Source organism: Rhipicephalus microplus, chromosome 6, assembly GCF_043290135.1.
Source record: "Rhipicephalus microplus isolate Deutch F79 chromosome 6, USDA_Rmic, whole genome shotgun sequence".
NCBI classification, from domain to species: domain Eukaryota; kingdom Metazoa; phylum Arthropoda; class Arachnida; order Ixodida; family Ixodidae; genus Rhipicephalus; species Rhipicephalus microplus.
In genome coordinates, this window is record NC_134705.1 from 138,408,287 (window position 1) to 138,418,152 (window position 9,866).

Below are 9,866 nucleotides of genomic sequence, written 5' to 3' on the forward strand. Positions count from 1 at the left end.
ATACCTTCACTCATCCATTCGGAGAGAGAGTATTCTTTTCTCAGTTAAGATTATATTATCATGGTCTCACATGTGTCGTTGTGCATGAGCACTGTTCTTGTACTCTGTAAAAAAGTGGGCGTAGTACCTTCAATAAAATTTAGTTGGCAGTCAGCGCTCTTTCCTGTCCTTTTTGTCTCTTCCTGAACTTCTCTCACTGTTACTAGAGCAGAACCACGATGAACCAACTTGCCCAGATTAAGCTATTGTTGACGAAAAGTCTAGTTACGGCCCTGGTCTATGTGTTCCGAGAGTGAAGCACTAGTGGAGCTATCTAACTACCTAACGGTGAGGAGGGTTTGTGTATACTCGAGCTTGTTTCATGACATGGTGAGAGGTGGCAGGTTGTTGAAATAATATACTGTGCGGGAGGTCAAGATTTTGATTGAGAACGCTGAGTATGAGCCAGTGACATTAGGCGTTCAAGACTGTTTGCGATATTCACTCTAGCTAGGACCTTGGTTGGTGGTTGACGTGTGCATTTGATCACATTGTAGTCTTCCATCATAATTTTTTTTGCCACTTGGCGTCGACGCTCTTGAGTTGTACCAAAGTAATTAAGCATCCAGGTACAAGTATCTTCTGTCAGTGTTTCAATGATGAGCTGAATATGAGTAATAGCTTCCATCGATACTTCTGGTATTGGTGTATGCACATTTCTTTTGAAGTTTTTTTTTGTTATTAACGATTTGCCCTATGCATTCACGTTTCTTCTTTTTTTGTGTGTCGTACTTCTCGTATCGCGCAGCCTACCGTTTTGGGCACACGTAAAAAAAAGTACAGAGAAAAGATGCGTTCCACGCCGAAACTCGCGTTCGCAACGAGCTGGGCACCGACAGGGTGCCCTACGACACCCACACACTCCGCAACACCTTACGAACCGTTCGCTGCGATGTTGTTGGGAATTCGTGTGGTCGTTGCATGAATATAGCGCGTGCGTGCGTGCGCACGCGCGTCTGTGTGTTATATCACGGCAAATGCATATGTTGTATGATTCAGTCACCATAACGCAACTGACGACCCCCGCTCTTCCCACACGTCAAACAGCAGCAAGTGCCGTTAACCGTACTGTGCTGTGAACGCAAAACAGATTCGAATAGGTCGCGTAGATAGCTAGCCCGACACATGATACGATAAGATTTGCGTCAGATATTCGACGTCTACATGCACGCGTAAGACAGCGGTATCCGCAGCAGCTTCGTCATACGTACAGATAGCACCGCATCGGACGTCACGTCTGACAGAGAAACTTGATCGGTAATTTTTTCTCACTTAAAAAGTCTACCTTGCACAACTTCAACCAAAAATTATGCATTTCAACGAGCTGTGCATGGTTTAATGATTGATTGATTGATTTGTGGAGTTTAACGTCCCAAAACCACCATATGATTATGAGAGACGCCGTAGTGGAGGGCTCCGGAAATTTCGACCACCTGGAGTTCTTTAACGTGCACCCAAATCTGAGCACACGGGCCTACAACATTTCCGCCTCCATCGGAAATGCAGCCGCTGCAGCCGGGATTCGAACCCGCGACCTGCGGGTCAGCAGCCGAGTACTTTAGCCACTAGACCACCGCGGCGGGGCATGGTTTAATGACGAAAAGATAGTTCTAATATTGTGCCCGGCACATATATCCCAAAACCACCATATGATTATGAGAGACGCCGTAGTGGAGGGCTCCGGAAATTTCGACCACCTGGAGTTCTTTAACGTGCACCCAAATCTGAGCACACGGGCCTACGACATTTCCGCCTCCATCGATCGGAAATGCAGCCGCTGCAGCCGGGATTCGAACCCGCGACCTGCGGGTCAGCAGCCGAGTACCTTAGCCACTAGACCGCCGCGGCGGGGCATGGTTTAATGACGAAAAGATAGTTCTAATATTGTGCCCGGCACATATATTACTCTCTCTCTAACTTGAAAAATCGGCGCGTGAATTGGGGCCAGAACAGCGCCAAAAAGCAGCACACGCAGAAATTGGCTCATATTCTAATATTATGACATCGTGATGTTGGCTTTTCAGCTGACACCGGCAATAACGTTCAAACGGCGGGCCAATAATGCCGGTCTTATTGGATGGCTCCGCCCATATTGGCTGCTACTTGTACAACCTGGCCCGATGTGTCCGTTCTAATAGGCCGGCATAGTCTATATGGGTGGAAAGTTCTGAAAGCTGGCCCAATATAACCAATCTAATAGACTGGCACAGCCATCATTGGCGGAATGTTGTTAATGCTGGTCAAACATAGCCGTTCTATTCGGCTGGCAGAACCAATATTGGGGGTACGTTGTCAACACTGGTCCAACGTCGCCGTTCTATTTGGCTGGCATAGCCAATCTTGGCGGTACGTTGTGAAAACTGGGCCGTTCATGGGCCAGGCAATGCCGATCTATCCCCAATATTGGGCCAACCTTCTGTGCTGCCTGGGATGCATAACTCCCATTTTATACTACGCAATACTGTGTCCATAAATCTTTCAAAGGTGGCTGGAGCATTACAAAGGCCAAAAGGCATGACATTAAATTCAAATAAGCCATCCAAAGTTATGAAAGCAGTCTTTTATTTGTCGCCGGGTTCCATAGGTATTTGCCAATAACCTGACCGCAAATCAAGCGTTGAAAAATAGGAAGCGGCATGCAAGCAATCTATGACGTCATCAATCCGCGGTAAGGGATGACATCTTTCTTCGTCACAGTGTTTAGACGCCTGTAATCTACGCAGAATCTCCAGGAACCATCTTTTTTTCCTGACAAGAATTACCGGGGCTGCCCACGGGCTGGACGACTCTTGCACGACACCTTTGCTCAGCATGTCCTTTACTTGTTCGGCGATAATTTGCGCTCAGAGGATGACACTCGGTAGGGCTTTTGGTGGATGGGGTGTGCAGAGCCGGTGTCTATTCTGTGACGAGCGCGGGACGAGGGTAACTGAAGGGGTGCATCGCCTGACTCGAGGCTTGCAATAGCCGGTTTCAATTGAACGGGTAAGTCGCTGGTACCAAAGGTGACCATTATGTGTTTTGTTCATATTTCTTTCTTGACTTGCCGTATCACTATTCTTTGAACCTTTACTACATTCTGGTCTTGCCAGCATTCTAATAATTTACTTTCAGATAGTTAGAGGAAGTCATCATCAGACACCACACCACGCACTGTATTCATAGACCTGTGTGGACCTACCCAAACTGGGACGTCTCCGAATGCTACAATTTAGATAGGTTATCATATTGAAGGTTGTCGCGTATCTCCTAGAGGAGGACGCCACTTCCCAACTTGGTTACATTGTGGCCTGGACCATTGGCTGCTGTGAGAGTTTTCAAACCGAGGAAAGGCGAGATTGTTCGGACTGTTTTGTTTTCTTTTTGGATGTGCACGACATGGTACTTTGGGAACAACTGCTTCGTTTTCAGGAGTGTGAAGCTTTCTTCGGGGCGCCACATTCTCGGGTGCCAATTGGGAAGTGCGGGGAATAAGTGTGCCATGCAGGAAGTGTAATATTCGGTGGCGATGGTGGCCACCCACAACCGAGCTCAACAAGGGGATGCTGCAAGATTGAATAGTGAGCACTTGGGGATGCCAGCCATGCATCACTGCAATAACCGAATATAACTACCCAAGGTTGGATAACTAACCATGATTAATTCTCGCCGCCAGGAAATTTCGAATTAAACGGAAAAGAGAAGATTACAGGACAGATAAAAAACGAGAGATAAAGAAGCTCAAGGGAGAGAGAAATAGGAAAAGGTGACTGCTGATTTCCCCTGGGTGTGTCTCACAGATGTACGCGAGTTACGGAGGGAGAGGAGAGGGAGCCTGATCTACCCTCTTTCTTTGTCATTAAAAGGCCTTGTTTAAAACATTTCGTGTGAGTTATCACTTTCAATAATAGTGTTCGTAGTGAATTACAGCCACTGGTAACTCGTATTAAAATTGCGACATGAAAAGTGCCAAGTATAGCAACGAATATGTGAGATAGCGGTATTAAACAGGATTAACATGTTGCACAAAACATCTAATAGTTCACTAACAGACTCTTGAGTTAACTCAATCAAGAAGGAAGGAAGGAAAAGAACATCAAGAGAGAAGGCAGGGAGGTTAACTAAGCACATGCTCGGTGCTCAATCAGACTCAAATAGAGCAATATGTCTCAGCCTCAGTGAGTGCAAGTACGTAATATTTCGGACAGTTTGAGTCCAAGTGCATCCGATTCAGAAAAGCCCTAGTCAGTCGGAGCCCTAGTGAGTGTTGGTTCAGCAAAACATTGGTAAATGTGGGCGGGAGTGATCCCTGGAGAGGGATGTATGTTTCATCAGTGAGTATGACATAGCTCTAAATTTTCGTTCAACTATAATTGCTGTATTCGAAAGACCGCGTTCCCGATCGTGTAGTCTCTCGAGTGCTACGAGATGGCTCGTGGTGGGTCGCACGTATACATAGCAGCCTTTTTTTCTGCACCGAAGATGAGATATTCATCGCGAAACGGCGGAATCTACGTCTCGAGGAACGCTGCGGGCTGGTGAACCACATGGCGCTTGTGCTGAGCACATCCCGACATGTAAGTAGGGCAACTTTGCTTGTTTACATACAAGTAGTAAGGGTACGAAGGTATTGCCGCTAGATCAAAAAGAAGGTGTGGCCTGTTGTGTCACGTCGCCGTCAATGAGTCAGTGCGTTTAGGCTGAGTTTAAAGTAGCAGCCGCTTTTATGGTGAGGGCATTCGTACTCCCGTCGTCGAAGCAGACTAATATTCCCGCCTCAAGATTTATATGTGTCCGTGTGCTTTTTGTGCTCTTTCGTACGCTTTTTTTTTTCAATGTTTTCATGCGTGATTGTAGCTGGCTTCATGTTTCCTGTGCTTGACCGCGGCTTTTTGGTGTGCCCGTGTACGGTACTTGATTTTTACAACGAACACTGTATATAGCTAAGAAAAACGAATAACTCTTCGGCATTGGTGTCACGCGATGGAATCACAAAGGGAGAAGAAGAAGAATCTTAAGTACGAAGGTTGTGAAAACTGCGGCTCTTAATTTTCGGAATGGTTTTGTCCGGTTCATTTCGTTGTTTCAGCGAGTGTAATTTGTTACCGACGAGTGCTTAAGACGTGGACTACTCCCAAACCAACTTCTGTAGCCGGTGGGTAGACTTTTGTTTTTCAATCGAGCTCGCTCAACCCCGCTGACGGGAAGCTAGGCCTAACCGAACCAGAGCGAACCCCGGCGTGGTGCCGCTCTTTGCGGCTATTTATTTCTATAAGAAGGCATTTCGGATTTATCTGCTCGTCATGAAAGTGACCATATAAGGGGGGGATTTACTCCCGGTGATGTTTTCGGAAGGTTTTGGCTAGTAGGCTACCGTGGCAAGACGACCGTCTAACAAGGCTACAATCACCAGGAGTCGTGAGACCAAGACAGTATAATCCACGCTTAATGCCAGAGGGTCTGCTGGAGAGCAGCAGAATAGAGTGGCAGAATGAAGGGACGCTCCAGCTTCCGTTATCGAGAAGGACAGGTGTCGTTCCAGACGAGGAGATCTTTGTCCGGAGATCAGCAACACCAGGGCAAGTCATCATATGCCGACTGTGTCCGTCAAGGTACAGCAGAAAAGGTAACGCGGGGTCCGCCGCCAGAGTATCAAAAAGACAACGAAAAGCTAGCAGAGCTCGAACACGAGAACAAGAAAATGAGGGACACGATAGCTCGACTTATGGCCGAGATATCTTAGAATAGGAATGGAGGAGGCCAACAGCCTGTGGTAGCCGTCACGCTGTTGACTCACTGAACGGAAATACCCGTAGTTGAGGCATGCGAGACAAAGATGCCTGCCAAAAAGTAGGCCATAGTTAGCGAAAAGGACAAAGCCTCGTGTAGAGCTAGATCGGAAATCCACAAAATGCTGTCTTCACTCAGCGAGAGCATAAAACGGCTAAGCGAGACGGTCTCGCACATGCAGGGCAACATGCCAGCCACGGAGAAAAGGCACAATTAACAGTTTTCTAAGATAGAGTGGTTTCTATAAAATGTCGTTCCACGTGTCGTAGATCTCAGAGCAAAGCCATTTCCGGCAACGGCTAACCCAACGGATCAGTCACCAAAGCAACAGGATGGCTGCATGAACTAGTGCATTCGTAATGTGGCAGTGGAACTGCAGGGGGTTTCTCCAAAAAAACTCTCTGCAGCAATTTATTCACTCTCATTTGGAAAAACCACATGTCATAACTTTGCAAGAAACTCAAACCACTAACGTCACACGGTCCTGTTACCGTGCTGTCACAAAGAAAGAAAAAGGAAGAAGCATCGCGGCTCTGATAAGCAACAAGCTGACCCACGTCATTCACGCTCTCGGTATAGGTTCATACAAAATTGGGCACATCATGATCGAAATTATTCCTGGATCTACTTATAAAGAGAGTATTTTCATTATCAATGTATATAGCAGCCCTAAGGATTTCAGACAGCGCTTCAAGGCTCTCCTATCCAAGGCCGTACAGATGTCCAGAGGCTCCCCCCTGATTATAGCGGGTCACTTTAATGCACCCTATCGTACCCGTAAGATACTCGTAAGGGGGAGGACCTATGGAGGGAGGCGTTGAACCATGACCTAGTTTTAGTAACAGACGCTGTGCTTCTTACCAAATGCGGTACTTCGTCCACCAGGGACACAACGCCGGACCTCACCTTTGTCCTCAACGTGGTGGAGGTCCAGTGGTCTAACCTCAACGTGGACTTGGGCAGCGATCACTACCTCTTCATCACTGTTCTGCTAGTTGGACAGACAAGAGCACGTAAGTTAAGAGTGGCCGACTTGGACTTTTTCCGCACAGAGAGGAGAGGTCTGACGATGAGGAGAAGCTTGACCGGGAACGCTGGACGGTGCAAATAAGAGATGACATCCATGCTACCACTAAGGAAGTCACCACGAACCTGCCTGTAAAAAGGCTAAACAGCAGACTGGCTCATCTTCTCCAAGCCAAACAGTCCCTCTTGGCCATGTGTAAGGGACAGCGCCTCAAGCAAAGGATTCGCAAGAAGATTGCCGAGGTGAACATAATCATTGAGAAACGCTGTTAAGTCCTCCCTGAACAACAATGGTACGATATTTGCAGTTTGGCTGATGAGAAGATGCGCCGGGCAGGCCATTGGAACCTCCTAAAGCACCTGTTGGATGACACCAACACCAAGTCGAACCAGAGTTGTACGCTGACTCACACACTTCATGCAGCTAGGCAAGAGTCCTCGGACGATCAGGTACTGGCAGAAATGATCGGGAAGTACCTGCCAATTGCTTCCGGTCCACCACCTCCAACTCCCTTTTACCGAAGGGGTACTAATCCAGAAATAGACGCAGAATTCGGAGGTGAAGAGATTAGGCAGGCATTGCATGACTTAAATGGCAGGTCAGCCCCAGGTCCTGATAAGATCACCAACAAGGCTTGGAGAAACCTGGATGAAAGATCGGTAGAGTACCTGACGGATATAGTCAACCATGTGTGGAAAAGTGGCAGTGTCCCAGAGATGTGGAATACAGTCACCACCATCATCATCTCCTAACCGGGTGAACCTCCCAGCCTCGACAACCACCGGCCCATCTCCCTGACATCATGCGTAGGTAAGGTGGCCGAACATGCTATCCTGAACAGGGTTACCCAATACCCGGAGGAACGCGAACGCGACATTTATCCTCACAATATGATAGGCTTCAGGGTGGGCCTTTCGGCGCAACACTCTATGAAGCTGAACAAATATCAAGTTATTGATACGAACACAAGGGACATAAGAGTGATATTGGGACAGGACTTGGAGGAGGCATTTGACAACGTTCTGCATCACTTCGTGCTGAGTCAGATCTAACGCCTTGGGCTTGCAAAGCGCTTCCTTGGCTACATAAAATCATTCCTGGCTGACAGAGAGGCTATACTCACGATGGGCGATGTTGTTCCGGATCCGGTAAAGCTTGGCTCCAGAGGGACGCCACAAGGCTCAGTACTCTTTAACCTTTAACGCCGACCCTCTTTAACCTCGTCACGATCAGTCTGTCTCAAAGACTCTCCGAACTCCATGCCATTAGTCATACCATATATACTGACGACCACACCATAGGGTGTACCGGTGGCAGTGATGAACGAATAGTGGCTGTGCTACAGAAAGCTATTGAGGTCACGGAAAACAACATAAAGCTGACTGGTTTTTGATGCTCGCTGCAGAAATCGGAACTGCTTCTGTACAGGCCCAAGCGCAGGGGCCCCAAACTGAGACATTGGAGGCGATTAGAGGATATTGACATTGCTCTCAGAAAAAGTGAGGGCAGCTTGATCCCCATAGTGGACTCGTTCCGGGTTCTAGGTATGACTATTCATCCGAACGGCTCCAATAACCTGACGGTCACGCGTCTCGCCAGAAAAACTAACAATGCCGTCAGACTAAAAAAAAAGGGTTGCCAATAGGCAACCGGGACTTGGAAAAGATAACCACGTAAGGTTGGTGCACGCCTTTGTGATGTGCCATTTCACCTACGTTGCAGCCCTGCACAACTGGCAAAGGTCGGAGCGTGATAAGCTCAACACGCTAATAAGAAAGGCCATAAATAGAGCTCCCGGGCTTCCCGTGTACACAAGCACGGATAGAATGTTCCGTCTCGGCATGCAAAACACGCTTGAAAAAACTGTATAGGCACAGGGGAGGGCGCAATTTGCCAGGTTGTCCACCACGCGTTCCGGTAAAAACATCCTGCGGGAGCTGGGAATTCCACTGATGGAAATCAAGTCTGACTTCTGCAGCATTCGTCGTCAACAACGAGAACAAATCCCCGTTGTCCTCATCTCTCGAAATGTTCACCCCAAGCATAATGAGCGTAGAAGACGGACCAGGGCAAACGCTCTAATACAAAAGGCTCAAGAGCATGCCGGGGACTGCTTCTTCGTCAATGTGGCCTGATATCCCGAGGGGAAGGCGTATGCGGCAGTGAGCATCAACCACGAGGACAGTATCACCAACTCGACAAGGGTCTGGACGATGGTGGCTAAAATATCAGAGCAAGTGGCGACTGCGTTGGCCTTGCTGGATAACAGGAGTTCCACAACTTAAAGCAACTCGAGATTGGCGGTCCGAGCATAAGCCAAGAGAACAATATCGGAAGCAGCTTTGCGAATTTTTCGGGAAAAAGACATCAGGCCACACAAACACTAATTTGGTTCCCAGCTCATATGAGGCACATTGAGGGAGCCCTGCCCAATCTCAACGTGTCAGCCCACATAGCTGTGCGAGGACTAGCAAACCGCATAGCTATAGGGAGGCGCGGCTCTGTCTTGGAGAACCGTCACCCTCCCATCTCGTATATTGAACTGACAAAATATTTTTACCTGGTGTGGAGATAATACCTTCCACCACACAGAAAACTAAGTAGACCTCAGGCTCTGACACCCAGGCTTCTGCAGGTTGTGGCGTAAACTAATCCCGTGCTATTGAACAAAATTTATCCCGACATACAGCCAACTAATACGTGTTCCTTTTGCCACCATATAGCTGCCTCAGTAAATATGATCTGGCGATGCCTCGCGTTACGCTGTGGGGAACTCATTACGCCGTCCAAATGTGAGGTTGATATTGCAAGCTCCGGACTCGAACAACAGCTATGGGCAGTCCAGTGGGCCCACGACGCAGCAGAGAGACTGTCTTTCTTTCCCGACGTGGGAGCGGCCCTCAACGCACTGAAGCACCTTCCGAAGGACCAAATAAAGTTCATCTATCCATCCATCCATCCATCCATCCATCCATCCATCCATCGATCAATGTCAGAAGCAGTCTCCATCGGGTGTACTATCAGTTACGTT